Consider the following 16,092-nt stretch of genomic DNA (forward strand, 5'->3'; position numbering starts at 1 on the left):
AGGAGCCCTATAGTTAAGTTGCCAATAGGACGTTGTGTATTTTAGTAACGTTCAAAGTGACCTGTTTTGAGGGAAGGGCTTAGTTGCCCCACCTGATGTTAAGAAACCAATCGCCTCCTTTACGCCCATTAGACTAGTATGGATTATATAGTTAGAAGTACCCTTAGACCTATTCACACTTTCTAATAGGTTTTGTAATTTGTCACTTAGGATGATGTTAGTAATACACAGGTTGTATGTCACCTATGACGAGATTTTCGTATAATAGAATGCTTTTTTGTGAAGTTCATTGAGACCTTGCTATGACACGTCCGAATGACGTTCGTTGTACTCCATGTTTTAGATAATTGACATTAAAACAGTTATCTTTTTTTCTACTTCCTGAGTCATTTAGATTATTGATGTTTTGAGTAATCTCTGCATCCCCATTCATCACAGAGTATTACCTTGTCTTAAAGGGCTGGAAGATCTCAGATTATTATTATTATTATTATTATTATTATTATTATTATTATTATTATTATTATTATAATTATTAGGAGTCGGTGCAGAGTCTCATGAGTCTCTGACACACTGCTTACCTGGAGTTCCTGCTAGTGGAGTCTGGGTCCTTCTTCTATCTCCACTATTCTGCAAGGGGTGTGGACCATAAAAACCCCTGCTACCCGCGGAGCGGCGCAGAGTCGGTGCAGAGTCTCGTAAGTCTCTGGAGGCTCACAAGGCTTCTGAGGCACCCTTTTATATACTCAGCGTGCGTTCAGCATGAACCATGACAATCGTGAGAAGTATCCTCAACATACAATCTACCACCCACTAACACGATTACAGCTGCGACGCACGGCGAGGGGAGAGTCCATGATGATGCCTGACACCATGAGCACCATGAGCCAGCCAGAAGCGGCCTCTGCGGCTCTACAAGTAAGAAAAGCAGGTGGATTCTCCTACCCTGCCCCTCACATAATTTCTTTACCAAGACATTTAGCAATTAACCCCACTGTAAATGACTCGAACATGTTTGCAAATGTCAATGTGAGTGAGACTGTTCACATGACTGTACATATGTCTCACTCAACTGCTGCCTTACCCCAAACTCACCCTATGCAAAGAAACTGCTTGTCTATGCTCTCTAATGAGCTCTTACCTGTGGGGACAGGGGCTATAATAATAATAATAATAATAATAATAATAATAATAATAATAATAATAATAATAATAATAATAATAAGTGCTGCAGAAGGGTGTGTTGCTGCCGCGACCGGCTGCTGGTGTCCTGGAGAGGAGGCCGAGTTTGTTGTTTCAGCTGGCCACAATCCAAATGTTCAATGTGAGCTGACCGAGCGGGAGAGGGCTGATGGTCCCCCTGTGGCTGTTGAGGGAGACGCCTCCGTGATAGCTCCACCGCAGCTGCGAGTGCTGGCCATGCGCGCTGCACAGGCTGGAAGGCAGACTGTGGGGGCGGTGCCTGAGATGTCAGTGCCAAGAGAGCGGCGTTTGACCTCAGAGCACAGGTGCCTGGCTAGAGTGCGTGATGGCTTATCCAAGAGTGCTCACAAATGGTTATGGGATAGACACCACCCCTCCTATGCATATTTCAGAATTAGTGCAAAACAACAAGGATATGCCTGAGACATTTGAAAACAGCAAAGAGACCATTGAAGATCAATTAATACTGGAAGCAGCAGATATAAACTATGAAATCAGTAAAGCATTCATTGGCAAACTGGTAAACCACAATGACGCCTCACGCCAAGATGAGGCGGTGAGTTTTACCTCACAAGAGAATGTAGATCCATCATCCTCCTAAAGACCAACACACCGAGAGAAATTTCACAATCTCCCGCCAAAAGGCGAAACTCACTAGCCATTGTGAACAAATTGCTGTTGGATTTGACAGAACTGAATGGATCCCTAATCTCTAAACCACCTGCCTCCGATGAGTTGAAATCTAACCTGGAGATGCCCACAAATGAACCCTGGAGATCACAACCAACACCATTGTTTCTGGCGAAAGAATCCACTCTGTGGAATTACCGGCCAATGAGTGCCAGAAAAAGAAGACGTATGGCATCAAGTTTGTCACCCCCCTTCGAATGCTCACAGAACAGAGCCAGGCCAAGTAACAAGAAATCACCCCCAAAATATAATTTCAACAACCAGGGGAGAAGTATTCCATCTAAGGATACTCTCAATTTGAGTACAGAGGAGAGGTCAGAATCATCTAGCAATGACGAATCTATCTCAAATTCACCAGAGAAAACACGGAACAATTCAAAAATGAAACGTACTGTTAATAGAGCCCTTCCAAACCAAATTATGAGAGACGCTCATGTTCAGAAATTAATCAAGGATGCGTTAAACGATTTAAGACCCTTTGTCATGTCCTCGCTGACAATAGCAATGGCACCCATGCTCACGATGTTTGAGCAAATCAACGAAAATATAAAAGACCTGTCAATCTTGTCTGCCCTGATGAATTCAAAAATGTTGTTGATTGAGTCACAAGGAGCCTTGGCAACGGCCAAATTATGGGGAAACATCCAAAGAGTAGACAAGTCTTTGAAGGACTTAGCAGACCAAAATAAAAGGCAATACCGAGGAAAAGAGATTGCTAGCTGAGGTGACAAGAGAAGCGTTGGGACTATTGAAACAAAGTAAAAAAATAAGAAGGGACGAAGCAGAAGTAGCTGCGATGTCAATCTCGCATCCGCTACTGAAGTCAGCACGAATCCAAAAGCCAGTCATTGATGGTCTGACTCAACAATCTGTGAGACTTACAGCTAGCCCAACACCATCACCACCTAGGCAAACTGGCAATTAAGTGGCGCAAGTCCAGCCAGAGGAAATGGCATCAAATGACCTGCCCAATGTAAGAGATCCATTTCCCACTCTGACTCACTGCCCACCACCTTCGTGCTTACTTTCCACCTCTGTGAATGACCTCCATACAGATCATCCGGTTGTCTGTACACTTCTATAATCTGGAAAAGAAGAAGAATGCAGCTGACTTATGCAGTACACTTCCAATTGAGGCGCTTCCATCCACATCTGCCAATGCCGACGGCATTATAGGGTCGGTGATGCCTTTTCGCAGGGCCCACATGCCAGCCTAAATCCTCCTGATCAAGGCGAAAAGGAAAAGACTGTGAGCGCCCCCAAAGTTACAACTGGGATCGACACGCATCCTCCACCCTTGATAAATGGAGTCAGCTGTCTCAGCTCAATCTGTGGAAACTTACCTGACCAAATCCAAAAAAAGGACAAAATATATGACATTTTTCAAAAGCCAAACCCGGTCATCCCAAATCAAACTTTGGAGGAAAAAAAAAAAAATGTAAAAGAAAATGAAACAACTTGGGTTCAAGGAAATTCCTTAGAAACCTGAAAGCAGTGAATGTATTCGTAAACACAGAACAGACGAGTGAAAATCATGAAAAGGCTCTGTCAAATTCTAAAGCAAATGAAAAGACAATTAGCGAAGAAACAATAATCGTGGATGAAACTGAGGAAAGTTTACAAAATTAGCTTCTCAACATATCCACATATGAAGACGAATCCTTTTATGAAGAAATTGACGAGCCAGCTGTTGAGAATTGTGCAAAACCACCAGGAGCACATCCAGTCAATAATCCAACGATAAAACCAATACAAGAATCGGCAAAATGTGGAAGAATCTGCCAACTAATACTCCCCATGAATGACTCTAAATCCCCAAAGAAAATACAACAAGAGGTTAAGTTCGAGACTATGGATGTGAAAAGAAAGCGGCAAGGAGCACTAAGTGCAGCGGATAAATCCCCACACGACAGAAACCCCTCCCGGCACTTATTGGTAGACCGACCCCAAGGGAAAGATGTCATTGGAACTCACAGGTTCCATATACCAGCTTGTGAATCCTCAAATAAATTTTGCCCGAGGGATCTCCCAATAAAAACAACTATCAACAGAAATGATTGAACTCTGAGAAACACTAGCCAAAAAATTAGTCTCCGAACTGAGAAATACAAAAAACCTGGAATGTATGTTTTGATTCTAGAACGAATCCTGGACACAAAGGATGGCCTAACATTAAATAGAAACAATGTACTACGCCTATTGCACCATGTGCCTGGCCTTCGCTCGATTGAATCAAATGATATTCAAACTGTAGAATTTGTCAATGACCAACAAAATGACAAAGTCCGGCTTCACATCGACTCGAGATTAATATGTGACTTACTTACTAATGCTATCCACTTCTTGTTGTCCTTGGGGTTTGACATTCATGAAGAAGGCACCGCTCCTGAGACAGATGTAACCTCTGAAGATACATCGAGAGGAGGCGCAGAAGCAGATAAAAGTCAAGCAAAAAACGTTGAGAAAATCGTTGCTGCACAAGTATCAACGATGACGAGGCAAGCCAATAAGTGGCCTGAAAGCCTTCAGTCTGAAAATGAGAATAGTGTTAAAACTCAAACACGATTCACACCTGGAGAACAAATCAAAATTACAATAAATGCCAATGCCAATATTCCAAGAAATCAAAATAATTAAATACAAGAAATAGAGAATCCAAACAAGAACACAAATTGGAATTGGTTGGCTGGTGTTTTCGGAGGTAAATCAAGCTAATGCCAACAAGGGCCATCTGGCCCTACTACAAACATCCTATCTTGGAATACGAGAGGTTTCGTACATTTATTCAACGACACCAAAAACTGGAGTGACGATTTAACCGCTTTTGCTTTTGAGCTTGCAATAAATCCTGCCATAACACGACCCAAGGGACGCCCTTCGGCTGGGCTCTTGACCATGATCAGAAAAAATTCTGGCTGGAAATTAGAAAATTCAGTAAACTTGTCTCCGTTCATACAATACTCTGTGATCGCTGCAAGGAATGAGATTAATAACATCATAAATCAAATTCATATCATCAATATGTATTGGCACCACAAAAACACAGGAACATACAAATTCATAAAAATGGTGTGCGAGATAATCGATGAAATAAACAGTGTTCATCAAAGTCCGATTATCATCTGTTGTGGTGATCTCAACCTAGACTGTGTGAATGAGTCAAAGACCGTTGGACCTAAAGACCCATTACAAAAAAATGTTGTACTGATCTCTTGGAAAGAAACGTCACTATTCTAAACAGAAATATTACGGGTGATATTCCCCAGAGAAAATGTGGAGAAGTATGAATCATACTTCCACTATAGACTATTTCTTCATATCGGACAGTCTGCAACAAAGAGCGATGTCATTGAAAATTACAGCTGACTCAAACAGTGACCACAGCCAACTAAAACTATAGCTAAAGATGGCAAACACTAAGAAGCCTCAACAATGGCTCAACCATGTTACCGTTGAACCTAATAGATCGCGACTAAGAATAAAACCCCAAGAAGTCAAGATCCTCACAGACTCTTATGATAAGCATGTGACTAATGCTATAGAAATGAGAGTTGAATACAACTGCCGCTTAGAGCAATTTATGACCGTTGATAACAGAATGAGAAGACCATCCTTTCAACCGAACCATCATTTCGACAAACAAGGACTCGAAAGAAAGCAACAACTTTGAAAACAATTGAGGCAACACAGAAACCTCAAAGCTGAACAACAAAAGAAGGTGAACAAAATCAGCAAACAAAAATATAAAAACTGGCAAATCTCGCACAAAACAATTATGCTCCAAAAGGACAGCAAATCAATGCTTGCTAGTTTTAATAATAAAAACTCTTCTGAGTTCTGGAAATTAATAAATAGCATTGATTGTAAGCAAGATGCAATTCAACTAAGCATGGTGCGTGAAAAAGACTGGATAACACACTATAATAAAGTGTATGAGAAAAAAAGTAACACCTCACTGAAACATTCCTTTTGGTCCAAGGTTTTGCGATTACCTCCTGGCGTACCAACTGCCTGCATAAGATCTGAGCTTAGTCTCCTATCTATTAATGGAATGATTACGTGGAATACGCTAAATGAGTTTCGCAAAGCATCTGCAGAAAAGCCTACCCCACAATACAACATCTTAAAAAATTGAACCAAAGAACATGGCAACAATGTACTCTCATTGTGGGTCCAGCGCTCTCAGTGACATAGGAGCAGACAAAAGTCTACTACTAGAAAATCCAAATTAGGTCAAATCATTGCTCTGGATCCAAGATTGGATCGACACTGGAGACACGTGCAGAAAACATAGAATAATGAAGCTGAGGCCAAGTGGAGAGAGAAAATTGAATGAGACTCAGCCATACTTACTCAAATTCCCAGATAAAAATTGTAGAGCGATCTTTATGAAATACCGTCTCAATCAATTTCCCACCCGAGAAAATCTGATCATACAGGACGTTGTTGGGCAAAGCTCCTTAACGTGTCGACTTTGTGGAGAAGACAATTAAACTTAAATCATGCTCCAATCTGACACAAGAACGCACAAAGCACTTCGGAAGGTTTATATTAGCAAAACCATTGCTGTCAGTTCAAGATTGGTGGAGACAACCCTCACAAGATTCGAATCATAGTCTAACAATTGAACTAACCTTCTTCTTAGAATTAATGGTGGAAACATTAATAAAGGCAGAAGCAAACTTAGAACCCAAACACCCAAAACTACTAAAGGTGGCTGGATAAAGGTGCATTTGCAGAAGCAATTTGCCTCCTCTGCCGGTTTGGAATAATTTGTCATGCACCTTTTCTGAAGTCCTTGGTGGAAGGCCTAACCACCCAAAAACTATATGTTAGACATTTGTACGTTAAAAGATGGCTCAATGATCGTTTCTGCTTTTTTTCCGTTCTTCTTCTCTCTTTTTTTTCCATTCTTCTTTCTGTTCTACTTCTGTATCTTTTTTAAAGGTTTGTAACAAACCAATAAAAAAAAAAAAATATATATATATATATATATATATATATATATATATATATATATATATATATATATATATATATATATATATATATATATGTATATATATATATATATTATTTATTTATTGCTTTTTTGTGCAACACGCCTGAAGGCCTCAGTGCGCATGAAGAAAATGAAAACAAGTCCTGGTCAGAGAGAGAAAGGTGGTCAGAGCCGTGGGTTAACTGGACAGAGCGAAAGAACTAATCATTAGAATTAAAGAGACGTGTTTTAAGGGCTCTCTTAAAACTAGAGATCCAGGGGACGGAAATTCCACGCATTTTGGGGTGAATACTTGAAAAAGGTGCAACCAAAATTCTTCAAATTGTGTCTTGGTACAAAGATTTTGTTGGTCCTACTAGAGCGAAGAATGTGCCCAGTTCTTGCCTTACCCAACTGGTTCTTAAGGTACCTAGGAGCCTTGTCCGTCATACATTTGTATGTTTGAGTAAGGATTTTACGTGAGATACGTTGGCTAACTGGAAGCCAATGCAGCGCTCTCCTTGAATCCGAGGCATGGTTTTGTGGTCCAGGATTGCAGATAATTCTTACAGGCTCATTCTGGGCTGTTTGAAGACTTTTCAAATTATGTTTGAATGTACCTGCAAGGAGACTATTACAATAGTCAAGCCGTGATTTAAAAAAACACTGTAGTCAAGGAAGAAAGATGTTCAGAGGACAGGTACAGACCAATCTGCCTAAGCAATTTGATAACGTAGGCACAGGACATCATAACATGGCTTACATTTCGCTTCGTTGTCAATCCAGAATCGAGGATAGGGCCTAATGTTTTCACAAATGCACTTACTGGAATAACACATGCAGATATGGTGAAATGGCTGTATGTTGGATCTAACTTTTTTATCCTTTGACTGGAACTTAAAATCATAACCTCTGTCTGTTCTTTCATCAGTACCAATGAGTTGACTAATATCCAATCCTTGATCATGTTGTAAGTGTCATTAATAAGAATGGAATCTGTATCAAAATCACTGGGGAGCTCAAAGACCAGCTCGTTATATTTGATACTGAACGCTGTCCAGCGGGTCAAAGAGAGGATGCATGTAAACATTAAACCGCAAGGGCAACAGACAGGCACCCTGTGGGATGTTGCAAGATAGCAGTTCTGGATGTGCCTGAAAGCAACCCATTGCCACTCTTGCTGATCTCAGGCCCAGGAATGAATAGAACCATTAAATGGTTTGCTCAGAGCAGTTAACAATCTTACGCAGCCTTTCTAGCAATAAAGCATTGTCCACAAAGTCAAATGCGGCAAAAAGGTTGAGCAACATAAGGAGTGCAACCTTACTGTTGTCGACCATTTCCGTCAAATTTTCTCGCAGGTCGAGCATTGTTGTTTCTGTCCCATGCATTGCATGATAGCCGGACTGACGTGTTCCAAGCAGATTGCTATTTTCCACATTCCCTTGAAGTTGTAAGTAAGCAACTTTGTCTTGAATTTTCAACAAGTAAGGAACATTGGTAATTGGTCTGTACCTACCCACAGCCTCTGGATCTAGAGAAGTTTTTTTCAAGACCGAGGTAATCCAGACGTCTTTAAGACTAACAGGGATACACAAGTTAGTTATAGACAAGTTGACAATTGATTAATGGAGAGAGATATGTGATAGAATCCTTGATAATTATTGCATATATCAACAGCACATGTAGTGGGTTTAAGCCCATTCACAATATCAGTCAGGGACTTTTGAGTAACAGAGCTCAGACTGAATTCTGGAACAGAGTTACTGAGAGTGATTATTGGAGCCCTATTCTTAGAGATACTTTCAGTACTATGGACTATTGCTACACTATGGCTGTCGATGGGGGACTGGTGAATCTTTATTTTGGCAGAAAAGCTGTCTTGGATTTCTTGACACCAAGAATTACTAAGAGGGACTTTGTTGGTGGTGCTTTTTTTCCCATCCAATTAATGCAAAATGCAGAACAGTTCTTTTTTGTCTGATTTAGCATTGCTGATTCTGGTATGTGAGAATCCTGAAGGGTCTTACCTGCCAGTCCTCGGGGATCTGTCATTCAGTTGACCAGGACATGGCCATTGTTTTTGGATACAGTTCCTGATGGTGGACCAGTGCGGGAGGATCACCTGTACAAGTGGTCTTCGGGGAGTGGAAGCGGGACACCAGATGGAGATATGCTGTATCCCCTTCCCTGTAAAACCTGTACCCAATCCGACCCAGTAAAATATTTCAGAATTCAACCACTCATCCTTTTCCAACACAAACACTTTCTGTGGACAGATTACCATGAAAGAACATGGACTTACACCTGAGCCGTATACCTAAAGTGTCCCACTACAATGGTCAGCCAGAGTCAGGCAATTACTGATGATTACACACACCTGAAAGCCATCACACTTCCCCACATGGATAAAAGGCGGAGCACGGAAGCACACTCTGTGCGAGGCAAAGCACACAAGGAAACATCAGTTCCAAGATTGGAGTTTAATACAAGACGGAAAACGGCAAGACTGTAGAGGATTGCAAGGAGGGAAGTGCCCTTGACATTTTCACTGAAATCCTGTATCTTTCCTGAGCCTTCGAGAATAGGAAATGTAAGAACTGAAATCAAAGCTGAAGAATCCTGTATTGTGTGTTAGAGGCTCTCCCACATCGGCAGTCAAGGCAGGTAGAATCAATTGCTGCTGTGGTACTGTCCTTGGCTCTTACAACAAAGCAGCACCAGTAAAGCCAGCATAGCTGGTGATTTGGGGAGATTGATACCAAACCAGTCTGTGTGGAAAACAAGGTTGCAAGCAGCAACATTGTTTAAAGAATATTGAAGAGAACAGTGCATGAAATGTATGTGTCAAGCGACAGGAATATCATTAAAAAAGCAGTTGAGTAATGGAACTTTGAAGCTAAGATATGATACCATAGACAGAGTGGTGCGGCACCACGTGCATGCTCATTCAAAAGTCTATGTCAGGTATCCAATGAAAAGATGACAAAGGTTAAGACAAGAGGAATTGTGAAATCGAAGTGGTCCTGCACTGTGTCAAGCCAAAGCCCATGCACATTCGAATGCCTTTGATATTTCATGTAAAAATATATTTGTCCGATCCTGGCTGAAGGAGACTAATTGTATGAAGAAAGGGATATGAGCCCAGCTGAGTGGGAATTCTCTGAATTGCCAGAGAAAAAGCATATACTACGAATATTTTGTGAAAAGGGATCTGAACCTGGATGAGGGGGGTCTAAGGTGATGAACTTTGTGAAAGAGGATTTGAGCCTCTCTGAGGGGGATCCAGAGTGAATAGTAAGTCACCTGAAGTGAAAACCTGTGCAAATCGAAGAAGGAGAATAACTTATTGTTTTTAAACTGTATCCTCATGCTAAAGAAGCCAGAGACTGTGCTACATTTAAGTGAACCGCCTTGTCCCATTCTGAAAACTTGGGGATGGGAGGCCAACGCCATGAACAACTTGACAGATCATTTTGAAAACTTCTTTCTTTTCATAACATTGTTCCCCATACTATGTGTATTTAAAGGTCAGGATTGGCAATAGTTTTCTTTTAGTATAGGCCCTTTTATTTTGACAAGATACCACTAAGACTGCATTATTATTATTTGATGGTCATAGCCTGCTCGCATTGGTAGATTAAGGCTTAGATATGGGTTTATCAAACTCTTCTTCAAGTTTAATAAACACCCTTGAACTGTGGTCACTTGTGTCAGTCTAACTGTTGATGCCTTGCATCCTTACGATTAGCATAATTTACCTTTTTTGCAATTCAGAATAGCATTGTTATAGTCAGCAGTTGCAGATGTATAAGAGGCAAGAGATTTGGGGCATGGATCCTTCCTCCATTGTTTTACAGCTGTTCTTTTTGGTTTTCTATGATTAAAACTGTTGCTAGAAAATCATGAACTCCCAGCAGTTTCGGTTTTCAATTTCTGAACGATGATGGGTACTAATTTGTTAATAGATAAAGCTGTCATAGTGGTATATTCCTGCACCAATGCTTCAGTATCAAAAACGCCACTGCGGGAGGCATCAGTGGCAGTAGAAGGTCAGTGTGCAAACTTCTATAGTTCCGAAAAATCCCAACTTGACACTCTATTCAGTTTTCTTGTTCTTATTTCTTCACGTGGTTGCACACTGACCTTTTTCTGAAGAAGCCAGACAAATGAGATAAAAAAGAATACGAAAATGATTAGTCCAGGAACATTGCATGATATTAAAGAGGATGGGTTGGAGGTTATTAGTAAGGACCCAATCCATCATATGCCCATCCCTATAGGTAGGATTTTTTATGAGTTGCTGGAGTCTAAAGGCTTGCAAAGATGTGATGAGAGAGATGGCAACAGAGTCTGTGCTATCATTTTCCCACACATTAAAATCACCTAAAAGAATAGTGTGAGAGGAAGGTTTAGCAAGGTTGCCGAGCAATGTCAGTAATTGCTCTTCAAATGAAGGCATGCTAGTGGGTGGACGATAAATAATTATTAAATTGATAGAGCGTTATTATCAATTACAATTTTAAAAGCCAAGTGTTTGCAGCTAACACGATGAGTAGTACTCAGAACATGATATTTAAAATATTCTTTTAAAATAACCGCAACTCCACCACCTCTGCCGTTTATACGGTCAGATCATCTAATCCTATAGCTTGCTGGTGTTGCTAATAGTGCAGCATGAGTGGCTGCCACATTTAAACAGGGTTTGGTAAAACAGAGTATATCAAGTTTATAGAAGGTCAGTAAATCGGCCACCTCAGTGGCATGTTTGACAGTGGAGCAGGTGTTCAGAACTGTTAACTTAAACTTCTGATTAGCAGATATGATGGTAAGTATATCGGCAGCTGCTGAAACAGCGTTCTTCTGAGTTGTCATTAAGTCAGAGGACAGGATATGGCCAACCATATAATAAATTCCCTTAGGAAATACATGTTCCATGTCACTGCATATGGCATGACCAAGTGTAGAATAAGAAAAAGGGTTTTTGTCAATTGGCACTATATTTGTGCATATGCTTGCTCTATTATAGAGCATGTTTACATTACCTGGATTTTCATTTAAAGTAGGAAGAGAACAAGGTGTACTTCCAGTGTACCCGGCCAACATGTCTGCAAATTGTGTAGTGACACTATGAGGACCAGTTGAGGCAGAGCATTGATTGGATTTAGCTCTAGTTAACGTGATAGCATATACATGATAGATGGAATGAAGGATAACAAATATGTTATGTTACGTTACTTAGCATTTATATAGCTCCTTATATATCATTGGTATGATCTGAAAGCGCTGGTAGGTTAAAAGCCATCGGAAACTGCAGTTCTGGTCAGTAGAGAGAGATAGTGTCATAGAGTTCACCGGTTATGCGTGCAGCTGATGTAATTGGTGGATGGTAGCTGCATCCTAGCGTTAGGTGTGGTGCTGAAGATATCAGGTGGATGTGTGACAGCCAGACTGGGTTTGGCTGCTTTTGGCCTGAAGAATGCTTATGTGTGCAAATAGGCCAGAATGTCATGGGATAGTTGCATTTTATTATGGTGATGAGGATTTCATGGGGTATTGTTCATATGTGAACAGCTAGGACAAACTTATCAGGGGTATAACTGTGTTCTAGCTCTGTGATGGTGTATAGTAAAGAGTAAGCGTAGTGATGTCATATGATGTGGTGGTTCATAATTAAATCACCCGAAACCAGGCACGTGGACAGGATGGAAGGGGAACACAGCGACGTACAGACACACATACGGACACACAGTGACAGGGGGCAGGGCTTACACCGACAGGAGGGGGATGCAGGAATATACAAGAAAAGCATGGGGAACAGGAAAGCATGGTACACAGAGACACGTACGTGGTGGGCACACATGGAAACGAGAGGCTAGGGTGATTCCATCCTTCTCATTCATCCATTCATCCATCCATCCATTCCATCCATCCATTCCATCCATTCACTCCACCAATCCATCCATCGATTAATTCCATCCAACCATCCATCCATCCATCAATCCATCCATCCATTTCATCCATTCCATCCATCCGCCCCATTCATCCATTCATTCAATCCAATCAATCCATCCAATTCCATCTAGTTCATCCATCAAATTCTATCTAGTCCATTCCATCCATTCCATCCATCCACTCCATACATCCCCTCCATCCACCCCTTCCATCAATACCATCCATCAATCCCTTCCATCAATGCCATCCATCAATTCCTTCCATCAATGCCATCCATCCATCGGTTCCAACAATGCCTACCATCAATCCATCCCATCAATGCCATCCATCCATACCTTCCATCGATGCCACCCAACCATTACATCCATCCATGCAGTCCCATTCAGTCTGTCCAGTCCATCCATACACTTCCATCCCATCCATTCAAAGCCTTCCATCACTTCCATCCCATCACTTCAATCCCATCCACTCAGTGCCCCATCCCATCCATTCAATGCCTTTCATCACCTCCATCACCTCCATCGCCTCCATCAACTTCATCACTTCCGACACTTCCATCACTTCCGACACTTCCGACACTTCCATCACTTCCGTCACTTCCACTCACCCATCCATTCCATCCACTCCCTCCATCCATTCCATATACATACATTCCGTCAATGCATTCTACATGCATCCATGCCATCCATTCGATCCATTCATTCCACATGCGTCCATCCATACCATCCAATGAATCTACTCCGTCCATCCACCCCATCCACTCCATCCACCCCAACCACCCTATCCATCCATCCACTCCATACATCTGTCTGTCCATTTCATATATTCCATCCATTTCATCCATCCCCTCCATCCATTTCATCTATTGCATACATTTCATCTACTCCATCCATTCTACTCAACCCACTACACTCCATCCATTCCATTCCACTTCATCCACTCCATTACATCCATTCCATCCACTCCATCCACCCCATCCACTCCATCTATCCACTCCATCCATTCACTCCACCCATTAATTCCAAACGCTCCATCCTTAATATTTTGGGATACATAGCGACATCATGGGAACGGTTGTTTATAGCCCAATCAGTGGGCCTATTTATTGAAGACAAGGTTGGGGGTCCCATTGTGTATTTAGTCATTGGGTTGCTGGGAGTTCAGTCGCATCTTTAAGGTTGATGTTGGAGTTATGGAAAGAGCCATGTTTTTAGTAATTTGCGGAATGTGATATAGTCTTGGGTGTGTCGGATGTGTTTGTGGAAGCGAGTCGGGGCCAGTGGTGAGAGTTAGTGGTTGGGATCACTAAAAGCAAGGCAGTGCTTGATCTTAGGATGCGGCGTGGGAGGTAAGGTTTTAATTCATCTTGCAGGTATCGTGGTGCGGTCTTGTGTATTGCGCGATGAGTGTTGCACAGGGTCTTCAAAGTGGCCCTTCATCTGACTGGGAGCCAGTGGAGGGTTCCGAGAGCAGGAGAGGTGCGGTCTCTTGGACCTTGGGCGAGGAGCAGTTTATCTGCAGCGTTTAATGCTCTTTGGAGTTTATTAAGGTGGTATGCTGGGACCCCTAGGTATAGGGAGTTGGCAGAGTCCAATCTCGACATTACAATGGACATAACAGTGGTAAGTCTGTTCTCGCAGGAGAGGTAGGGGAAATGCGCCTGAGAATTTTGAGATGATAGTGACAGCATTTAGAGATATTGTTGATCTGTCGGGAGAGGGTTAGGTCAGAGTCCATAGTGCATCCTAGGTTTTTTTTACTGTGACGGAGGGGGTGGTGGGTTGGCCCATGTAAGGGTGCCAAGGGAGTGGACATGGGAGAGGCAGGCTGTGAGGTCGGCTGAGGGTTGGAGTCTGAGTTGTGGATTTTAAGGATGATTTGGGTATCACCGGTGTAGGTACTGCCCAAGATATTGTGCAGGCAGATGATTCCTGGAAGTGTGGACGTATAGAGGTTGAATAGGAGAGCAGACAGGCATGAGCCTTGCGGGACTCCAGTATTAACCGAGCGAGCAGCTGAGACAAAAGGGGAGAGGAGGGTTATTTGTTTCCTGTTGTTGAGGAAGGAGGCGATCCATTTGAGAGTGGTGCCACGGATTCCAAGGGAGTGGAGACGGTCAAGGAGGATTGAGTGTTAAATCGTGTCGAAGGCTGCAGACAGGTCGATGAAAATGAGTGGAGCGCATACTGCAGAGTCTGCAGTGATCTTAAGATCATTCCAGAGTGGTTTTGGCTCCATGTCGCGGTCTGAATCCTGATTGTTCGGGGTCGAGGAGATTGTTTGATTCAACAAAGGCGTTTAGTTGAGAGTATGCTGTTCAGTCGATGAGCTTTGCAAGGTGTTCAAGATGGGTCTGTAGTTTTATTTATTTGTTTATTTGTTTCTGGTTATAATCATATCCTTTCCAAAATGAATCATAATATCAAATTATACAATGAATACAAAAGCATTACATTATTACACATATTCAATCATAAATTTCAATTAAAAAAAAATTCAACTCTAAAACAACAGAAGCAAACATGAGAACAAGAACAAAAACAGAAGCAAGTTAAAAAGCAAAAATAAAAAAATTAAAAGCTCTACATATTTGATCAATTCATTTCATTCAGCACCATTTCCAATTACTTCAGGTACATTTGCCAATTTACATACATTTGCTAAAAATCTAACTACCGCTAACTGCAGTGGCTTGCCTTTCCCATACAGCATTTTTCACCACTGTGTATCCAAATTAACCAGACCGTTAATAACAACAAATGTGTTAAAGTGCTGTATCTGTGCATTTCTCAGTGCATAGCAATTAAACATGAGATGTTCCAATGTTTCAATAACTCCTGGAGCGTTGCAGTATCTGCAAGTTTGCACACTCTCTGACTCAGACTTCCGTGCATATAAGATTTCTCGGTTTGGGAGTACGTTAAATGGAAACGCATATATTTTTGTCAAGCACATTTGTCTGGGAACACCATCAAGTATGGTTCAGGTGTCCCCACCTGTTTGACATGAGATACCTTGTGGTTATAAAGACGTGTAGCAACAATTTTGCTGATCATAATGTCCCAATCCCACCATTCAAAACGTTTTTTAACCTTCACAGGATGAAACATTAGGAGATCCAGTGATATACCCAATTCTTTCAAATATTCCAAACATTCATTTTTGAAATTGATAGGCCAAAGAGATAGTATCTGCTCGAAAGCCCGAACCCAGCAGATCATATAGTGTACCCTTCAGGGTAGTAATCAGTTTCCTAAATAATG

The sequence above is a fragment of the Ambystoma mexicanum genome, chromosome 2p, assembly GCF_040938575.1.
Source record: "Ambystoma mexicanum isolate Mex_15411 chromosome 2p, UKY_AmexF1_1, whole genome shotgun sequence".
Classification (NCBI taxonomy): Eukaryota; Metazoa; Chordata; class Amphibia; order Caudata; family Ambystomatidae; genus Ambystoma; species Ambystoma mexicanum.